Source organism: Puma concolor, chromosome A2 (assembly GCF_028749965.1).
Source record: "Puma concolor isolate L17-30 chromosome A2, mPumCon1.1.hap2, whole genome shotgun sequence".
Lineage (NCBI taxonomy): Eukaryota > Metazoa > Chordata > Mammalia > Carnivora > Felidae > Puma > Puma concolor.
Window position 1 is genome coordinate 129,998,014 of NC_141668.1, and position 22,604 is coordinate 130,020,617.

Genomic DNA, 22,604 nt, shown 5'->3' on the forward strand with positions numbered 1-22,604 from the left:
AGTGACACAAGGTATCATGAGGGTCTAAAAGAACCCAATCATTAATATATGATGTAGCTACCCATGTAAACTGCATGAGACCAGTTTTTAAACTTTATCAATATTCCATAGACCAGGTCTTAATTCTTAGACTTCCTTGAGTCTCAGACTACTTTGAAAATGCACAGATGCATAAATGAAGAAAATTTTAGTGCAATTAATAAGGGCCTTGTGGATCTTCAGAATCCAGAGATTTGTAGTACTGGAAATGAAGAAACTCTGATACAAATAAATCCTCTTTGATTTCTCTCCTGCTCAGTTTCCACCTTCATCTTGTACCAAATTTAGCAACTTTGTCTCTACTTCCCCCATTTTGGATTTCTTTTGGGTCTTTAGGCATGCCAAACTCGCTCTTGCCCAAGAACTTTGTACTTGTTCTTCCTCTAACCTACAATAATTTCTCCTTGGATCTTTGCAGGGCTGACTTCTCATGACTTAAATCATACTTCTAATGTCATACCCTCAGAGGCATGACATTAGACATTTTTTGTGATATTACTGTGTCCCCATCACACACATGCATGTGTGCACATGTGTATGCAGGCATGCGAGCACACACAAGTACAGAGGCACATAGTGTATTGTATTAAGTGTGTCAGTTCCTTCATAACCATATTACTCTGATAGCAGGAACCACACCTATCTCGCCCACCACTAAATGCCTAATATCTGGTACCTAAAATGTACTGAGTATCTCTTGATGGAATAGATGTTTCGATGAAAGAATAACTGAATAGCTGAATAAACATAGATGGTATTGAATACCAACTGTATTTTCCATTTTATTAATTGAAATTCATTTATGTTACTAAACATGGCATAATATATAAAAACTTCTGTTTGGACAATGTTCACATGCATTTTTAATATCTTGTCTAACCTATGACAGCCTGGAATAAAAATATGACATGAAAAAATTCCCAAACAGGTGTAATCAACAAAAAGATCAGATGGTTGGGAAGGTCTTAAATAGTTCCTCTTTGTTCTTACCTCTCATAATCTTTCACATGTTTTGGCGGTGATCAAAGGTGCAGTGTTTATAAGGAGGAAATTCTTCAGAGGGAAGCTTTGACAAAGACCATACAGAAAGACAAACAAAGTGAATAGCAAATGAGTCGCTCGGATTAAGGGATGGGAAAGACATGTTTTGTTGGGGAAATTGCTCCACAGTGATGAAATGAATCATTAGAGACTTTCAGCAAGCAAGGCCTATAAATCACAAGATTTATCCTTTCATACCTGCTGTTCTCCACATGTCCATTTTTGGCACTGGAGTTGACATCTGGGAATTTTATATGCTGGATACAAAATAAATGATTAACATCCCATTATTAAAATTCAATGCCCTAAACTCAACTGTTGTTTTTATCAAATTGTTGTCTGAAGAGTTTGATATCTTATGTGCTTACTGAGAGCCTTCAGTCTCATAAGAACTGCCCTAAAGTCCTACAACTTGGTCCTGATCTGTGGGAGTTGATTTTCTCTCCAAAGATAAACACTCTCTAAGGGCAACATTCTCCAGGCAGACTACACAGCCAGAGAGCCTAGCTTGTGTTTTCTTGAAGCTTACTGGCAATTGGGAGGCAAGGGCACTCACTCAGTGCCTGGAAGGATGCTGTGCAACTGATAAATGATGAATTGAATTGGTTCCTTCAATTATTTCAAGCCTTGTGCTGACAAGGCCACATTAATTTGTCTATTCTCCATTGGGGTAATTCATGTTGCTTTCTTATGTGCACAAATTAAGTTTCTTGATCCAATCAGTCATTTTTAAAATATATTAATTTAATAACAGTTGCAATTATCTTATTTTTACTCCCAGCCCCTAATCACAATGATCGATTGTGCATAGATTCACGTGTCTTTTTATTTAATATCTGACTCCCGACTAGAATGTTAGCTCCACAGTAGCTGGGATCATGGCTGTTTTGTTCCTTGTATATATGGTGGAGAGAGTACTTGGCCTATAGAAGCCTATCAATATAAATTTGTAAGATAACTGTGTAAATATATGAAAGTGAATGGAAAAAGAGACATATACTATTTTTGTTCTTTATTTATTTGTACATCCCACCACTTACCGAACCAGTCCCTACCCATAAGTAGCATTAGACAATCGTCTAATGGGTGACATACCTACTGGTAACTACGGTATGATCTGGAGGAGCAACATTAAAAGTAGAGCAGAACGATGGGGAGACGCAAAGCTAGTGAAATCTAAATCTGCACGAACAAGTTAGGAGTAGATGGGAAGGACAACATAGGGAGTTTGGAATCAGTCATCTTATAATGGGAATCCATGGAGTGGACAGAGGAGTGGTCAGTAAACCTGATGTGTTAAAAGTGTAAATGCCTAGCACCGAAGAACATGGCACCACAGCAGCAGTTATTGTAGCAAAGCTAGTAAGAAGCACAGTCTTTGACTCCAGAGGTACAGATGAGGAAATGTATAGGTCTAAATTTACTGGTGACCATCGTGAAGCGGCTCCAAATGAGTCAGAATGTTGTTTTAGAGCTACAGCCATTATTTTAAAATATAAAGGAATTAGCCAATACTGAGAAAATAAGGTATGCGATCCTGGTCCCTTGGCTTTGTACTGTGTCAGTTTGGCTAATCCGGAACTCCGTTTCCCAGAATTCCCTCCGCCATGTTGTGAAGTTTAGCCACAAGAGAAATTTTGCATACTATTCGGAAGGCAAATGTGATGCGGCAGACATATCTTTATACTCTGAGGGTTAGGTACGCTACCACATGCTGTGGAGCTTGCGTACTTTGTTGCTTGTGTATGTATTTGAGCTGAGGCAAGACCTGGACCACAGCTTCTCTACCAGCTTCTCTGAGCTCAGGGGCAATTGCGGAGGGCACCAGCTCCTTTTGCAGATTAACTGCCATATCAACGTGGGGTGAGGGCGGGGGCATTGGGATGAACATGGGTTCTACTTGCCCGCATGGGGTCCACGTCATTCTTTCACTCATTTGTGTCCCATTCTCCTTCCTGACTGCCAGTTGTATCACCTCCAGTGATGCTGGACTCAACACTAGACACAAAGAGCACAGCCTGCATAGACTTCCCCATTAGCTCCCACAGCATGCAAGGGCTAGTGCTATAATAAATCCCTTGTTGCATAGCACCCCTAAAAGCTGTGCTTTTCTGACCAAACCGGCACAGTACACAACCTCTTTGCCTTTTGTTTCGTCGATGTTATTAGGGATTTATTGTGCATATCTAGGGTCCCTGTGCCACAGAGCACCTACATGTAACATCCCATTTAAATTTCACAATTACACCATGAGGTGTAGATACTGGTGTTATTCCTAATTTACTGGTAAAAAAAAAAAATTGAAGGTAAGCTAGGTCAATAAGTGATGAAAGCCATATAGTTCATTGGCAGCACATCTGAGATTTGAACCCTCAGGAGTGTCAAGGTGTTCCCAGTGACTCTCTACACCACTCCCTCCCAGAGAGGTAGTGAACAAGAGCATGAGTCTGACTCTTGAGGTCGATCCCAGGGACACCAGAGGCACTCCTTGGCCCCAATAGCACCACTTCTTGAGGTGATTGTGGGTGTGTTCATAGGTAAAACAGGGATTAAATGTTCACACTGCATAAGTTTGGGGGACTAAATAAGTTGACACGTCTGAAGTACTCAAAAGAATGCCCAGCAAATAGTGTTCTTACTACTGCTGCCTTTCCTCATCCCTGCCCAGTTCTCTGGCTGTCAGGATCTCAGGGCTCAGAATTGCCATGCGCCGGCTCTCCTACTGCTAGGTATCATACAGCTGGTCTCACCCATTCTGCTTTTTGGCTCCCAACAAAATGAACTTATTTCATGTGTCATTTCCCTGGCGCTATGTTGTCTGCTAGTTGTCTCAAAGTGCTAAAAGCAAATTAAAAGAACTCCCCTTTGCTAATGTATTCCCTAGTTAACCTGTGTGTTCCTCAAGAAACTGGATGCCTTAATCTTTAACCAGTTTTAAAGTAAATGACATCAAAACAACTACTGGAAGAGCAATGCCAATGGTGAGAATTTCAGATAGAGATGCAGATTGAGATAATTAGTGTGTGTGTGTGTGTGTGTGTGTGTGTGTGTGTGTGTGCGCGCGCGCGCGCGCTGAGTCATTTGACTGCTCTGTCTGTGGTCCCCAACCAAGCTGAATTGGCTTGTAAAGGGTAGCTGAGTAGCCTACAGTAGCATACAAGTAGCATGACCCTTTGGATTTATCCTTTTTTTTTTTTTTTTTTTTAGCAATTAAATCTCTTCCAGGTCTTCAATAAAGCTTTCCTTGTTGGCATTTATCATAAAGCCTCGCACGTAATAGACACTTCCCTTCTCCCTTCTTTCTCTTTGCCTCTCACTCAGTTGATGTGCTTTCATTCATTTCTATTGTAATTATATTTTATGGTCTTTTGTTCCTGCCCTTTTAATATCAATTTGCACTTTGAGTTATACTGGCTATTATTATGTGAGGACCGTTAATCATGAGCCAGTGGATAAAGTGCATTTCTTTTTATGATGTAGACCAAAGATCAATAGTCATTATTCTTGGTTCTTAAACATGAGAAACCTAGAAAAACATCATCTGTCAAAATTCCAGATTGCAGATTGTTCACTTCTAAATTAACACGGACATAAATCAGTCACCACAAAGAAGGAGGCATGTACATGCATGTGTGTGTACTCATAGATTTTGCACATACATGGTCTCTGTACGATAATTCCTTTTCATGTTCTTGAACTGGTGCGACAATTTTAAAAGTCTCATAACATTGAAGGGCAATTTGCAATTCACAAGAAAGAGAAATATGGAATTGAATTTCAAATAGAGAAAATTAGACAGCAAATATAACTGTATCACTTTCTTCTAAAGATCAAAGGTTTCAAATGAGAATTTGAGTTGTACCTCTATTTATACAGACAGGGAAACTCCATCATTTCTCCTGACCCCCTTAAAAATTATTGTGAAAGGTCGTAATGCGGAGTTTCTCTGTGATCCTCATCACCTCGCTACACATTTACACTTGGAAATGTAATCACTTCCTCTCTCTTTAAGAGTCTATTTTTTTTCAAATCCACTCCAAATGTATTTAAGAGGAAAGGAGGAAAATACATTATAATTTTCATCAGCAACAAGTACTTGCAAAATTCCTCGACTGCTTACATTTGACTTTCTAAGGAATTGGTTAAAATGACTTCAGGGGCAGTGGTGGGTACTACCTAATGGAAGCAGTATATGGACTTTTTTTTTTTTTTTGCATAATTGTCCTCACAGTTTTTAAGAATGCAGTTAAATGCATCACAATGTCCAGTGAACAATACAAAATTTAAAGTGCAATCATTGGGTGAAATTGTCTGAAAATATTGTAAGACGTGTTGACCTCATATGACTTTTGAAATTCCAGATTATTTTTTGTTGTCACTCCCCTCAGGGGGCTGTTCGTGCCCATGCTGGGTAAAAGCCAGTTCTCTGTGTCCCAGAGTTCTCTGTGGTTTCTCATGGCACTGAGCTCTGCACCTGTCCTGTGGTCCTATTCATGTTCTCAGTTGAGAGCCCTCCTGAGGACAGACACTGAGTCTCTTTGTGGACCTGAGGGCCCAGCATAGTGTAGAGTACATGGTAGGAACTTGTTAAAACCAGAGTAGAGTGGATGCAGTGTTGACATTGACTTGACCCTTCAAAAAATAAAACCGCACTTGGCGTATTTTTTAGCCTGGAGAGGAGTTGACATGGAGGGAATGCAAACCCTATTTTGCCAAGTGGAGAGTAAGCTTCTGATATTTGGATCCAGTTTCTAATTTTTTAAAAATTTTTTTTTCAACGTTTTTATTTTTATTTTTGGGACAGAGAGAGACAGAGCATGAACGGGGGAGGGGCAGAGAGAGAGGGAGACACAGAATCGGAAACAGGCTCCAGGCTCTGAGCCATCAGCCCAGAGCCCGACGCGGGGCTCGAACTCACGGACCGCGAGATCGTGACCTGGCTGAAGTCGGACGCTTAACCGACTGCGCCACCCAGGCGCCCCTCCAGTTTCTAATTAAAAAGAAATGTTTATTTATTTTTGAGGGGAGAGGGAGAGGGGCAAAGAGAGAGGGACACAAAGGAGCTGACTTTGTGGGGCTCAAACCCACAAACTGTGAGATCATGACCTGAGCCAAAGTCAGGCGCTCAACTGACTGAGCCACCTAGGCACCCCTCAAGTTTCTGTTTTTAAAAGAAACTTTTCATTTTATTAATTTTTAAAAATGTTTACTTATTTACTTTTAGAGAGAGAGCAAGCAGGGGAGGGGCAAAGAGAGAGTGATAGAGAGAATCCCAAGCAGGCCCTGCACTGTCAGCACAGAGTCCGACGTGGGGCTCAGACCCATGAACCATGAGATCATGACATGAGCCAAAATCAGCAGACTCTTAACCAACTGAGCCACCCAGGCGCCCCTGAATTCTCTCATTTTAATTTACTTCTGTATCAGTTTGCCAGCAGTGCATAACAAATGACCACAATTTAGCCGCTTAAAATACCTCCCATTTATAATCTCACAGCTGTGTAGGTGAAAAGCGCAGGTGAGCTAGACTGAGATCTCTACTTAAGGTGTCATAAGACCAAAATCAAGGTGTTGTCTAGTTCATGCTTTTATCTGGAAGCCCTGGGGGCAATCCCCTTCAAAGCTGATTCAAGTCAGGACAGTATCTGGTTCCTGGAGTGTCACCTCATCATATTCACAGTGCCCCATTCAGTGATGGTGGGATGGGAGTTCCACAGTGATGAGGATCTCTGGGTTATTGTTAGAATCTTACCTACCGTATCTTTCTTTTGCACCAGAAAATGTTAGGTACATAGTAGGCACTTGATAAATGCTGAGGAATAAATAAGGGAGATGTGTAACAATAAAAGCCCTTGTTCCTAACTAAATTAGGTGAGGGGACTGTGGTTGGAGAAAAGACAGGAACACCTGCTTCCCAGGTTTGACTTCCCATTTCATTTTCCCCAAGAGTCCTCGGCTGCTGGCCTCTTTCTCCAAGTCTCGGAAACATTCATGGGTTTGACTACAATGGCTCCACAGGTTAGGTGGTAACACAAGAGCAGCAACGAATAGTTTTTGATTGTAGAACACTTTGGTTATAGTGAAACATAGATACAAATTAGGTGGTCATTTCTTGTTTTCATTTTAGAAGTGTTAGTGCTTAGAATTTTTCCAGCTGTTGAAATTAAAAAATGCTTGGAAGGATGTTAAAATGTATGTGAATATATATAAACATTAAAATCAATATACTTGTAAAATTTAGAAATTAAATATAAAATAAAAAATTTTTAACGTATTTATGTCATATATACACATGTATTTGTATATATACGCACACACACGTGTGTAAGGCACAATGTATATATTGTGGTCCCCAGGTGATGGAAATGTATGTAAAAGCACTTTACACCTAATATCATGTGCTTTCCAGTGTGTGGCACAGGAACCGAAGCAAATATGACCCCCCATTCCTGACAGAGGCAGACGTGCATGTTCAGACACTGGCTGAGTTTAATATACAAAGGTCACTCTGGGCCTTGAAACTTTCCTGCTTAAGTTAGAGTTGATGTGAGATGGTTAAGTTGGATGTGAGTGAGAGATTTCAAATCATGGTGACAGTGGCACCAAATGATTAAAAAAGTGGTTCTTGGTTTTAGGGGCACCTGGGTGGCTCAGTTGGTTGAACATCCAGTTCTTGTTTTCCACTCAGGTCATGACCTCAGGTGTTGTGGGATGGAGCCCCGAGTAGGGCTCTGTGCTGACAGCTCAGAGCCTGGAGCCTGCTTTGGATTCTGTGTGTCCCTCTCTCTCTCTGCCCCTCCCCTGCTCAAGCTCTCTTGCGCTCTGTCTCTCAAAAATAAATAAATAAATAATTTTTAAAAGTTATAAATAAAAAACAATTTTTTAAATAAAAAACAAAACCTGGTTTTACTGATTCTATAGAGCACAATCAATAATTTAGTTCTGGTTTGTTACAAGCCTTTACGCCCCATCACCAAGCTGGGCACTATGGGAGAGGCTGTTAGTTTTCATAGGTGATATACTTGAACTGAGACGGGTCCGCTCACAGCTGCTGATAAAAGGCAAATCTGTGATAGGAACTCTGTGTCCAGCCCCAGGACGGAGGGTGGTTACCCCCAGCACTCACAACGGGCTTTAAATATCCACGCCGTCTGGCGGCACCTGGGCTCCTATGGAACCGCCCATCCGGGGGCCACAGAGCTCCGCAGTTCACGTGTTACTTAAATGTTCACTTTTCTTATGACTGTAGTGTGCAGCTGAGTACTAAGTTTCTTCATTTCTGCTCTCTTCGCCCATTTCTGCCTTTGTTGGACACATCATCTCTTGGCCCGATAAATTTAAAGAAGTTAATTCTATTTCAAGCATAATATTAAGCGGCTTGGCTTTCTGAGATCAAAAGAAATCAGGCAACTGAACTGGAAGGAATTCAAGAACATGAATAAAATCTTTCAGGTTTGTCTTTTTTTCAGCTTGATGGGGAAGATCCACTAGTGGTCAAAAATTGGAGGGTTTTGTCCCATGTACTGTAGGAGGTGCTGAGGTGACCCTGGGGAATTAAATAAAGCCCCTGCTTCAAGCAGCTTATAGTCCAGGGAAGAAAATGGATATTCGATTAAAATGTTGCACCTTGAATAACTGCAAGAATGCAAAGTGCTGTGAAAAAGAGACAGGATGCTATGAAACCGTATAATGGGGGTTCTAACAGAGTTTGTGAAAGTCCAGGAATGTTTCCTGAGGAAGTGGTACCTAAGTGAGGATCTGAAGGGAAAGTGGTCAAAGTAAGTCCAGAGGGGAGGGAAGAGCATTTGAGGTGGAGGAAACTTGGATCCTCAAGGCCAAATATACCTGAAGGCCTCAAGTCTGTGAAGAGTGTGGCACACTCCAGGACCAGTGATCAGGTCAGTGCAGCTAGAGAAGCAACATGGAAGTGACACCGAGGGCCAAACAGATGTATAAACACACAGGTCCCACTAGTGCATGGTAGGAGTCTGAGCTTTACTCTCAGAGCAGGAGAAAGGAATGAGTCAGAATGGCCTAGGCTACGCTCTAATAACAAACGACTCTCCAAATCTTTGTGATTCAACATGAGAACATGTACCCACACTATATGCGTGATCCACATGTGCAAACAGGGGATCTGCTCTACGCAGTTATTCAAGGACCCTGGCAGTGGGGGCTCTGCCATCTTGCAACTACACCATCTGGAACACCATCATCCTTAGCAATCACTGAGGCAGGGGAAAAAAGAAACTATGGAATCATATCTGTGGAATTGTCACTATTCAGCCAGAAAGTGACACATGTCACTTCCTTTCATATTTTCTTGCCAGAACAAGTTACCAGGCCCTGCCTAATGACAAGAGATCTCCAAAGTGTAAGGGAACACATAGAATATTCGATAGTTATTACCGTGTCTGCCAGAGAGTGCACTGAATGGTTTCAAACAAAAGACAGACATCATCTATTGTTGTTTTTTTTTTAATGGGTGTTTGGTAAACAAGCCTAATCAGCATTTTGTCATTTTCCATTTATATCAGGTGAACATGTGATTAATAAATCATAAAGTGCTATAGATATTTTGTATCTAGATTAGACCAAGGAATTTGAAAAATTACTCACAATACCCTCATGGTCAGAGGACAGTCAAGACTATATCATATAATCTGTGTGAGTTACAATCAGAATTATCTTACCCTATGGGAGCTATCTAGGGGTACATCACCAGGCTCTGTCTTTAGTCCTGCGATGCCCAATATTTTAATCGATAACTTCAACGAGGATTTAGAAACCATGCCATTGCAATGTTCATAGATAGCAGCTATACCAAAAGATCACGATAAGCTGGAGAAAGACAAATGAAAGCTAATGTAGTTGGTTTTAGCAGGGAAAGCAATAATAAGGTCTTATTTTGGGGTCAAGAGACCAGCTTACGCTACAAATGTCAAGGCAGGCCCATGTGACCCAGAAGCAGTGTGTGTGAAGTGAGTTGCCGGAGATGTGTTGGTTGACCTTCAGTTTGAGATGAATTAGGAGGACAGCAAAAACTGGGCTATTAATGTGGTTTAAGATCAGGACAGAGGAAGCCCAATTCCCACCCCCACCCTTCATACTGGTCAAAACCAGAGCTCAGGTGTTTATGGTAAAGAAAGGAATTAAAGCTAACCAGTGGTAGGTGTTAGGGTTAGAGGAGAGCGCGGCACGTGTTATAAACCTGGACATACCACCACAATAACAATGGAATTAATTAAATCAAAAGGCAGGCAAGGAAGAGTGGTTGGGAAGAAGTGTAAATGTAATTGAAGATAGATTTAAGGCAAATGGAGCAAGGTCAAATGCGCAGGCTAGTGTGGTGAGGGGAAAGGAAAACCACTGAGTGAAATGAGGCTTGGCTGAAGGATCTGACAGACTTGAGAGGGATGTTGTGATTACCTTTAATCACTGAAGGACTTTCAGGTGGGAGATGGATGGGATCTATTTGACCTTAAGGGATAGAACCAGGGCTAGTGCTGCAAATTGCAGGCAGGTGGATTTGGGCTCAATAACTTAACAGGCAAACCCACCCCAAGCAGCCAAAGCTGCCTCAGGAGAGAATGAAATCTCATCAGCGCTGCAGGGGTTGGAGCCGAGAACAGGTAGGGTAAGTCATAGTAAGTGCTAACATGTAGGGGTGTCTGGGTGGCTCAGTGGGTCGAGCATCCAACTTCAGGTAGGTCATGATCTCATGGCTGGGTTCGTCAGTACAAGCCCCACACTGGACTCTGTGCTGTGACAGGTCAGCCTGGAGCCGGCTTCTGATTCCGTGTCTCCCTCTCTCTTTGCCCCTCTCCCACTCATGCTCTGTCTCTTACTCTCAAAAGTAAATAAGCATTTAAAAAATTATAAAAAAATAACTGCTAACATGTATATAAATTCCTACAGGGTTTGGCTGAGTGCTAACTCACATTAAGTTGTTCAGTGTTCACCCTGTGAGCTGGGCACTGTTACTCTGTTCAGTGCCCATGGGAAAACAGAGGTTCAGGGAGAAAGGCTCTGTGACTTGGAGGAGCTCCGTGGAGTCATCGTCCAGCAGGTCTGACTGTAGAGACCTGTCTCCTCCTCAGGGTGGATGTTTCCTTCTTGGGCAGGAACTCTCTAGAGAGAATTCAAGGATCAGAGGCATAGGAAATCAAAAGGTCAAGGGATAGTTAGCTTGGAGACTCCAAATAAATGGGGCAAAGTCTGGCATTTGGAAATGTGGGGAAAGCTAATTAATTTGAGCCAATAAAATATACTAATTTTATAATTATTCTACAGTGTCTTGTTTGACAAAATTAAATGCCCCAAGAGAGTTTGTCCATGGTCGGTTAAATTGTATTTCCTTCCCAATTAGAGTTTTTGATTAAAACAATGTTCTCACTGTGGACACCCAATCTATTCCTTTCCTTCTTTTCATTCTCAGGGGCTTCCTGGCTCTCCCTCAAAACCAGCAGGCTTACTTCTGCCCTGGGCTTTTTGCACTGGCTGTTCTGTTTGCCTTTAATATTGTTCCAGAAGTTATTGCTATAGCTGGGTAATTACCCTTTTCAAGTGTTGGCTTAAATGTTGTCTTCTCAGTGTGTCCTACGTGTTATATATATTTATATACCTTCTCCTGCCACCCCCACCCCCCACCCCCGGCTCCATCAATAGCCCTTTCTTCTTATGTATGAGGTCCTTCACTTACTTAGTGTTTTCACTGGTTACTGTCTGTCTCCGCTGCTAGAATGCCCATTTTCAAGGAGTGCTTGTGTTTCTTTAGTGATGTACTACAGAGCCTTGGAAGAGGTTGGCACATTGTAGCTACGCAAGAAAAATTTGTGGAGCGAATCCAGCATTTGCTCAGAAGTTTGCACTTGAGGCCTGCTAAAGGGGTTGAGAATTGACTCTGAGCCATCGACTGTCCGTTCAACTCTGGCAGATCCTCTTGGTCAGTTACAGAAAGATAGCTATGGTCGCCATTGACTATTTTCATCCCTGCTCATGCCCTTTTAGCCAGGGATCAGGAAATATTTTAGGCTAAACAGGCCATGAAGTCTCTGTTACACCTACTGAGCTCTGACCTTGTAATGTGAAAACAGCTACAGAGAATATGTAAATAAATAAGAAATTAGTGTGTTCCAAAAAATTTTTATTTGCACAGTCTTTGGGCTGGATGTGGCCCATTAGCTGTAGTTGGACAACAGTGTCAGAAGTTAAAAGCTAGATTGACTGAAATGTGAATATCCCTTCAAATTGAGTCAACACAGTTTTATTTGTAGGACTACTGTGTGACCGAGACTATTCTTTGGGCTGAGAAATAAGCCAGGAACAAAAGAGACTGTGCTCATGATGGAACTTAGCGTCTAGCAGTGGGAGAGAAACCAAGTGTGTCATTGGTCACAAAGGTGAAATTCTGTGTCAGGTGGTGTAGAAATACAACCATGAACAAGTTGTAATGGTAAGAGGATGCTTGCTGTGAATAAACCATGTTAGAGTAAAAGGACAGAGGGACAGGATGGGATGTGCTCTTATTAAATAGGATGACAGAGGATCAGTCTGATAAGGTGATACTTAAACATGGAGATATAAAAGAAGTAAGGGAGTGAGCCGTGGAAATAGTAGAAAAGTTCTACAGGCAGACTAAGAAGTATGAAGCCAGGAGGCTGAAGCATTCTGGGAGTGTTCAAGGTGGACTAAGACTGCAAATAATATCATAGCCCCACTCTGTCTGCCCTCAGACAGAGAGCCCTTTGCTCTCAATCTCTTTTATGTTGTCATAGCAAATTACGTCACATAAGGGTATAAAGAAGGTGTCAAAGGGTCTCCTTCTCAGAATATTTTAACAAGAGTTATATACCAAAAGAAGAAGCATGTAATGGTGGAGAAGTTGAAATCTGCAACGATGGGAAACTAGAATTAATTTAAAAGAATACTCACAGGTTCATCCTGTCTTTATGCCATTATGGTGGATGTGAAGAACTCAGGTCTATCTCTGGTTCTGTTATTAAGTCCTGGATGACCACTGTCTCCATCAGTATAGTTCTACCTCATTTCAGTACCCATGGCAGAGATAGTAGGCCTTAATCAAAGCTATTCTGCTGCTGAATACAGACTGAGCTTCAGAATCCTACCTAACACAATATTTCAGATGATAAGGCCCAATTAACAAGAGTTAGCACTGGAGATGGAACACGTTGGATGTATTGCCTGATCTCTCAGACTCCTTTTAGTTTTAAAACTAATGATCTAAGTAAGACTCAGGAAAAGGCAATAAGCAACTGGTGAACAGATCTTCAGACCACATAAGCAAAGGAGATTTTGCAAATGTATTGCAGGAGAACTTTCATTCTTTGTAACCTTTCCTGACGTAGGCCTCCTAGCACTGATGTTAATAGCAAGAAACAACTATAATTTTTAAAAAAAAATTTTAATGTTTGTTTATTTTTGGGAGATATAGAGAGACAGAGCATGAGCGGGGGAGGGGCAGAGAGAGAGAGAAAGACACAGAATCTGAAGAGGCTCCAGGCTCCAAGCTGTCAGCACAGAGCCCCCCACAGGGCTTAAACTCACAAGCTGTGAGATCATGACCTGAGCCGAAGTCTGATGCTCAACCAACTGAGCCACCCAGGCTCCCCGAAACAACTATAATTTTATCTGTCACTTCTTGAACCCATCTTTGGTGAATTGGGGGTGGGGTAAGGTTAAATAATTAAAATGCCTCCCCACAGAGTGGGGAATAACTGCATATATGTTTAAAAAAATGGCAACCATTAAAGAAAAAGTAGGTGAGTGAACAGGAATAATAGAATCTGTTTTTGAAATGATTGATAACACAATTACAATTCAGCACTTGATATTTTCCTTGTTGTCTTTTCAAAAGTGTCCTGTTGGCAGCCTGTATTGCTTTCTTCTCAGTATGAATCTCCAGTCCCAAGGGTCCCTTTTGACCAGTCACACAGTACTCCGAGAGGAAAGCAGGATATCTGAGGCACAGTTTACTGGGCCGTGATGCTCCCAGGGAAAGTTAATCAAGTTTAAGGGCTGTCTGTAATGTTGGTGGCCTTTCAAAGTAATCAGAACCAGGGGAAAAAAACAAAATCCTCTGTTTGACCTTAACAAGGTCTAAAATTGTCTTTAACCAAAGTTTCTAACGGTAGAGAGAGAAACTTTACATGGTTTTGAACTTAGTGTGCCATTGAATCAACAAAGCAGTTCTTAAGAATAAACTCATCCTTTCTTGGAATCTTAGATAGTTGTTACTCTTCAGTATTCTAAGGTGTAGTTCATGCCAGAAAGAAAGCTGTGTTACCTCCATGGTACTCACAAATACAATATAGAATGTGGGGCAAATAACGTTATACCTCCACTCAGGTCACATTTCAGTCCCTTGACCATCCATTGCATTTGGCCCCAGGGGGGTCCTTTATCTCTGTTCCTCCCCTCATCCCTTCCTGCTTCATGGTGTTTACATGAGTCTGTCAACCAGAAGCTTCTGTCTGTCAGGTATTTTGTAGTGAAGCAGCTACATAGAATGGGAATGTACTTTACAAATATTGACTGTATTTTTTAGCGTAAATTTAGTTTGTTTCTTGGCTAAAAGATTGCTCAATTTTCCTTTCCTATTTTACCAAAGAATCCCTCAGTTCAGCGATTTCTGGAAGCAATTTTTATTACCCAAGTTCACAAGACATTCCCAGCACCAAGCCCCCAAGTACAGGAGGGGAACAAGGCTCAGGGATGACTCCTTTTATTGTGATGGGTCTTATATGTCCAGGGTAACCCTTTTTTCAGAATTGGACACAAGTTAGGAAACATTTCTATGGAAAGTTAGACAGTTGTCTAGATTCATGTACTTGCTCAGGTTTTTCAAAGAGATGAACAAATTTGAGTTTATGCTGAATGTTTAAGACCTCCTTCTATGTTTTAAGTCCTCATGTAAATCACCCAAAAACGACTTTGACATTTACCTTCTTTCATGTCCCTTTTACCTGTTCCTTCCTACAAATTAGGCAATGTGACATGGAAGTTAGAAACTTTTAAAATACAAATTCCTGAAACCAAACCCTGACCCTGTCCTTACTTCCTGAGTAATCTTGGGCACAACTTAAACCTGTCTGGGCCTCTGTTCTCCTCTAGTAAAATGGGACAGCAATGTCTTTTCATTCTCCCAAGGTTAAGAGTAGTGTTTAACCTGCCACAACCTAAGTGTTCAGTAAATAGAAACTCATTATATTATTTCCAAGAAATCAGACTTGGTTACTTTTTCCCTGCTACTTAAAAAATCCAATTCTTTATTTTCATATTAATGAATTTTAGTTAACATGATCAGAGCCCTTGTCAGGAACAGGAAGACTAATTTTGCTACTCTGGGTTCTAAAGTACCTTACTGATATTAATACATGGAGCTCTGAGCTTGTACACAGTTTTTATCTCTTAGAATCTTTGGGATTAAGACATAATCATTGACTCTTTTATAGATAGGCTGATGATGGAAGCACAAATGCCTATCCCATGAATATAGAAAGAAAATGAATTTGTTTCACAAGGGCTGGTGCTAGCACTTTGACCCTTGACTTCATGATTTGGGGGTTGGGGGGGGCGAGTCCCATTACTTGTCACAGTTTCACTTTGCTCAGCTAATTAAATCAGATATCATTATGAGGATTATGATAAAATATTACATACACATTTATGAATGTTGTTACTATGGCTCCTCCCTTACCAACCAGTGTTTTGGTCTTCCTGGGGAGTTGAGAGGCTAGACTATAGTAATAGTTTTAACCTCATTACATGCTCTAGCATGATTCTTCTCAACTCAGATATGATCATATCCTTCCTTTGGAGAGAGTCCTTGAATGGATCCCTTCAGGAAAAGTTTCAATCCCCAAAAAGTGGCTTCCAGGATTTACCATGACCCAGACCCCACTACCTGACCCAACTCCCTCCCACACTGCTCACACACTCTGCCTTTCACACTGGAACCATGCAAGTCATGGGCTTCTCCTCAGCATGCCTAGCCTTTTCTTTATTTCACATATTTTAAGTCATTTAAAAACATAAAATAGAAATGATTTTGTCTGCTTTAAAGTGATAGGAAAGTATGATATTTTGTTAGTCTCATGTAAAGGCAGCATTTTGGTAAAAACGTTAAAATTCAACACCTTGGCCCAAATCCTTGAGTAGTAGAACAATGAGACCCCAGAAAAATGAATATATCTCCCTTGCTCCAGTGAAGAATCCATTCTTCAGTTCTTTGAGGTTGTTGGAAGAGTCAGTTCCTTGGGATTACAAGACTGAGGTCCCTGTTTGGTTGCTGGCTGTCAACTGAGAACTGCTGCCGGCTTCTAGAAGCTACTCTCATGCCTCAAGTGACAGCCACCTTCCTCTGTCTTCAAAGTCCACAAGGGCCGTGCAGAGTGCCTGTCATGTTTCAAATCTCTCCAGCTTCTTTTTCCATCAACTCAGTCAAAGAAGACTAATCTGTCAGCCTTACTCTTTTACTCTCAAGGAGCAGTGTGATTATTTGGACCTGCTGGTGTAATCTAGGATCATCTCTCTACTTTAATGTCAGGTGATTAGCAATCTTAATTCTATCTGCAACCTTAATTCTCTTTGGCCAAATAAATTAACATATTCACAAGTTCTGGGCATTAGGACATAGATATCTTTGGGAAAGGAGACATTATTCTATTTACAACCTCTCTCAGTTATGTTTTTTGGATCAAAGAACTGTTTTCAAGGTACACATTAGCCCCAAACGACCTCAACTGATGCCAGTTGGAAAAAGCGCACAAAGGTCACAAGATAGACTTGTTAACAAGGGAGAGAAGACATAGACAATTAACACAGGTTTAATAATTGTTCTGGCAGGTGTGACCTCATAATTACAAGTGTTGGATGCTTGTTGTAAACAAGCTTTTTTAGATTGCTTAAAAGGCCACCCAGTAATTGGAGAGCATGACTTTATATCTAGAGTATGAACAAGAAACCAATTCTTCTCGGGTTATGTAAATGAAAACCTGTGGCTTGGGATAAAATCTGCAGAGACAGTCTCATACATAGATTTGAAGTCTTGAACAACTTATAGAGAAACAGCATTGTCAGAAAACTGCCTTAGATGACTCAAAAAGTAGCTCTAGTGATGACAGAGATACGCATGTTGAAGGTCACTAGGAGGAGATTGAATAAACTCATTTTATAAAATGTTAGGTTATAAAAGCAATGATTTAGAGTTAATATATGATATTCTAGAATTGATTTAAATATGAATAAGGTATTCATTTAAAAATTATAAATAGAAAGATAGCTCAGAACTTAAAAAAAACACCTGTTGGAAAAAGCAAGTTGACTTTATGCTGAGGATTGCCTTATATCTGGTAACTAGCTGTGACAGGTTTCTAGATTACCTTTATTGTTTATCTTTAGCCTAAAAAAAATGACCATAGCAAAAATAGTTAACTTATTTTCTTCAGATTGAAGAATTGGCAGTGTGGAATTAGTCTTGTGATTCTGGAGAGGAAGTCTTAAGTCACTTTTCACACAGGATACAATATTGTAAGAAAAATAACACCAGCAGGACTATCAGAACCAGATTTTCTTGTCCTTGTACCTTCTGTTTCCTAAAAGTTCTACAGTTTTTGATAACCAAAGGAACAGAAAATATGCTGGCTCTTAATTAGCATCTATAGTCTATAGAATTCTGCTCTTGAACCTTGAAGCCCCAGGTCTGTCATTGTTGCAATCTCTTTCCCAAGCCAAAATTCAGAGGGAAAAAGTGCTTTATAAAAATCAGTTGATACCTTATTATCAACTTACTTCTCAGGGTATAACTATGTGTGATTAACGAAAAATAAACTTAGGATATTGGAGGTGGTAGGATGGAGAAATCAAAAAGGACATCCTCAAGTAAGAAGAGTCAGTTGCCAAACTCGAATATAGTACACTTTTGTTTTACTGTATGCTGCATTTTGTAAGGCTCAGAGCTCAGTTGTTTAAAGAAAGAAAAACAAGGCTGAATAACACAGGAAAATAAGGGATGAGAAAAAGCATTTGAACTCTCGAGAAATTAAAACATGAGAATGTTGGAAGCTGCATGGAGGAGTTCTAGGGCCTGTCTGTAGGGAGAATCCCACCCTCTTCCCTGCCACATTTGTGGTAAAGGCAACAAAGCATTCATGACATCTTGAATGTGATGAAATTTCTTGAGAAAAATAGAAATGAAGTTAAAATCTGCACGCCTTTGGGTATGGAGCAGACAGAGTACACATAAGATGAGGGGACAATGAGCTTCATCAAATTTATAGAAAATAAAGTAGTCATAAACTTACAAATCTCACCCCTTATCATAATTCCTCCTGGCAGTTCTGTTAAAAAAAATATATGATCTCACTTGACTATAGCTTGTTGGTACCTTATTTGAAACTGTGATATTTCAAGAGAAAGAGAAGTCATGCAGAGGTGTTTCATTGCAACCACAGGTTTGAGACCCTTCTCAACAAATCCCAGTACTTAAACAACTTAACATCAAGCGCCCCTATTAAAGAAAGAAAATTGGTCTGCATCTTCCCCAGGGGAGAGGATTTAGATGTCAGGTACCATATTGTTTGTTTCCCTTTGGAAATGACAAGGCAGTTAGAAGATTAATAATTGGTGTGAGTGGTGATCTTTTACCATGCCTGATGCAAAAAATAATAATAAATAAGTGTACCAATTGGAAAATGAAGCTGTAACAAGCTGATCTCTATGGAATAACTAAAATGCAGGGGGAAATATCAAAAGCAGCAAATTAAATTCAAGATAATCAGTCCTGTGGCTTATCCTCTGTGGATTCTCTAATCTAGCTCTGCCTAATTGCATTCTTTGTAGAACATATTTCTGTTTTCCCACTAGTGCTTTCTTTTTTTTTTAAGGTTGGAGAGTACATAATTACTATCTCTTTATGTTATAAAATGTCATGATTTTGAAAAGGGAAATTTCATCAAGTATGTAATGTCAATCATCTCTCTTGATGAGAGTGTATGTCATTCACTTTGTTTAAAACAGTCCTGGGGAAAATACGCTTTATTCTGAGAGAAGTTGGTTGTTAAGTCATATTTTGACCTGATCTGCCTGAGAGTATAGTTAAAGGATGTTGATACATTTGGGAGTAGAACTATGCCCTGTCCAAATTTGGCTTTCTAATATTTGAATTATATCCTTACAAACATCCAAACACGATTTATAGGAACCAGTCCTCTGCCTTCCACATATGCTCACAAACTGTCACACATGTTCACACTTGAATACTTGTAGACAATTTGAAACTTGAGAAATGGGCATGGTCTCTACTTACTCCTTTGAACCCCACCTGATAGAATAATTAACACTCCTAGGAAGCTTCCTTTGACCTCAGAGTCTTACAGTTCTGTGTATTTCATGGCATGAGTAGCCTGGCAACTCTGATGACCTCATCCAAAATACAACTGAGAAATTAAAAGCCAGAAATTACCTAAACGAATATGGTCTCCTGGATTGAGAGTAAAAAAATCGAAAACTGTTCAGCTTTCCCATATATCAGAATTCATGGTAACTTTTGTATGACAACTCCAAGCTGACAGTGTAGCCATAGCAGAGCATAAGGAAATAAAAATAATATGGAGTCAGGTAATGTTAAGCCCTAATTTGAGGATCCATTCTTACAAACCTAAGGAATCTATAAACTCCTTTTTCCCCTTCTCACTTAGTATATAGGAGGGCATCCATGTGTCCAGTGAAATTTACCTTCTTCTTAGTCCCTAAGAATCTTGCTTACATGGATATTGTCACATGCCCTTCCATACTGTGATATGAATTTAGGCTTCCCTTTGTCCTAACCTCAATCCCCCTTGGTAACCTGCATCCATATGTATAGTTCTGGAGATGATTCTTCTTAGCTATATGTGGACACTGCATTCTAGCCAACTGGACAAACAAAGGTAAGATAAGTTGTTAATGGAAAGGCCTTATGTTTTTCTTCCCTAATAGTGTTTGCATTTTAGATGGAAATTCCTTAGCAGAAATGGATGACTTCCTAATGCAAATCAGTCTATCTCAAGTAGGTTAAATCACTACTCAGCAACTTTTCACTGCTGCCTCCACCATCTTTGTGGGTAGAGTGATCTTTACTTCCTTTGACTTTGAGCTTGTCCCTTTGACTTGTTCTAGCCAATGGAACATTAGCAGACAGGATGGGGCAGAAGCTTGAAATGTCCTTGGATGAGTGAGCTTGCCCTCTGGAGCTCTGGTCCAAGGAGGGCAAGAGACACATAAGAGCGAACCTGGACTCAGCCTGCAGCTTGAGGCTATGTCCAGCTTGGATCTGTCCAATCCCAGCTGACCTGCAGATACATGAATGATAAATACTTTTTATTGTATGCCACTGAATTTTGGGGTTGTTTTGCAATATTTTTTTGTGGCACTAGCTTACTACGATGAGTTGGAGTTCCTAGTACAAGAAACTGACTCTGGATAAGCCTTTTTTTTTTTTTTTAAGAGAGAAGGATAAGATGTGGACCCTCAAAAGAAGGGTAAAAATAAAGAATCAGGCTTCTGAGAGAATAGAGATAAAGTAGCCTCAGCTATCTAGATAGTCTGAACTAAACTACTTGTGAGTCTCTAAAATGGGGATGAATACAGGGCAATTGATTCCATTATCTGGATTGTTTTCAAGATTCAGAGAGACAGAGTTTGACCAAGTCCAATCACAAAGACTCTCCAATTCCTGTATCACTGGAAGGTGGGACACTGTATTGATAACCTGCAGGGCAGCTCTAGATTTCCAAATAGAAGTCAAGCTGCTACTTTGAGAAGAGGCCATGGAATTGAGCACACAGAGATAACAACTACAGTGACCCTACAATATTTTGATGAAGAAATGTCTTTGAACTATTTATATAATACAAGCAACTAATTGTTCCGGCTGTTGGTCAAAGTTCTTGCAACAGGAATTAATCAGGATAAGAGAAGAGAGAATTATGTGAGATGTCAAAAAAATATTAACAAATATTCTGCTATCTTTGTTGAAGTTTTAGGAACATTAAACTAGGTTTAATTAGGTCAAGTTATAGGTATGAATCTTTCATTAATTATCTCTAAGGTCTTGAATAACGCACTTACACCATCTGGGCATCAATGCCCATAGTTAGAGGTAATATTTGTGCTTCTTAGATCAAGTGAAGCAATTACCCCTACCACTACCTAAAATACCTGCACACTTAGTATAGTATGTGCTAAATACTGAGCAAAAGCTTTCAGTATTGTGTCACTTAACCCTCACAACTATTTGAGGTAGTGTATTAATAGCTCCATTTTATAGACGAGGAAGCTGAAATGAAGAAAAGCTAAGTAACTTACCAACAATCAGACTCCTACTGACTGCTGATCCTGGATTCAAAACACCAGGTCCACCTTGACCCTGAGCCCAAGGTTCTAACCTCAATTATTGCATGCCAGTGAGGTAATAATTCTGAATGTGCTTGGAAAATTAGGAAGTACTATCCAAAAATAAGAGGTTATTATTTTCCAAGAACTAGATTGGGCATTTACCTAATAGTAACTGACCCATCTTAATTCTTACCCTGCTGAAGTGAAAATATACACAAAAATGCACCTATTTATTTGGCATGAACATCTTACTTCAAGTTGTAGTTACTCAGGAAGAAAGAGAATGGAGGAGGAGATTCCACATGAAATACAACGAGGCGCAGAGAGGCAGTTGGTGAAACTAACATGCGTTTCAAATAAGCAAGAACCAATCAAGGATTGTAGGAGCTAAAAGTGATCGGATCAAAATTGTATTAAAGAGTTCTATAATATAAAACATGTCTGTGTACACTGATGTCTTGGGCTCAGCATTAATTAAAATGTTAAAATAGCAAGTCTTGTCTAGTTGGAAAATGAAATACAGAAGTTATGCCAGTGGTTATAAGCACTGATATGTCTCCACTCCACATCCATCCAAGATGTAGTATTTTTAAAGGTCTGAAAGACAAAAGCAATTGATCTGTTTATAAGACCACAAAAATGCCCTGTTCACCACATGATTACTTGTAATGTGTCACTATTTATAAGAGGATGGGCTGATTTCTGGTTTCAGCTACCCTTAGTTGAACTGAGCCAATGAAGTGAGCCAAACACAGTCCTGGGATAAGGCTTGTTGAATGGGAAGAGCCTGGACAAGGTTACCAGTGTCATGATAATATGTAAGGATTAGAACACGTGAAACACTAACATACATATGTTCCACAGGAAAATGTGTTCTTCATTATAGTGTAAATATCTCCACTTTTTAATAATTGACCATGCTTATTAGCATTTTCTCTGCATATTGCTATATCAGGCTCTGAGCAAGCTTGCAATTGTACTTATTTAACCATAGGATACTTTGGGTAGGTAGATAAAATCACACACAACCATGATCTCAAAACAGGTTTCATGGGGAAAGGTGTATGAGGAAACAATAATTACACAGAAATAAATGAAGAAAACAAATCCTTTCCAATTGAGAAAAT

General features: G+C 40.1%; 1 long non-coding RNA gene across 1 annotated transcript in view; it reads right to left on the minus strand.

The window, feature by feature from the left end:
* The window catches only part of LOC147583504 (uncharacterized), a 39,697-nt gene extending 18,184 nt beyond the window's left edge, over nt 1–21,513 (minus strand). The window contains exon 1 of the long non-coding RNA XR_015243150.1: nt 21,448–21,513. This is a non-coding gene — a long non-coding RNA (uncharacterized LOC147583504). The remainder of the gene's footprint in view (nt 1–21,447) is intronic.
* Nucleotides 21,514–22,604: the final 1,091 nt, after the last annotated feature.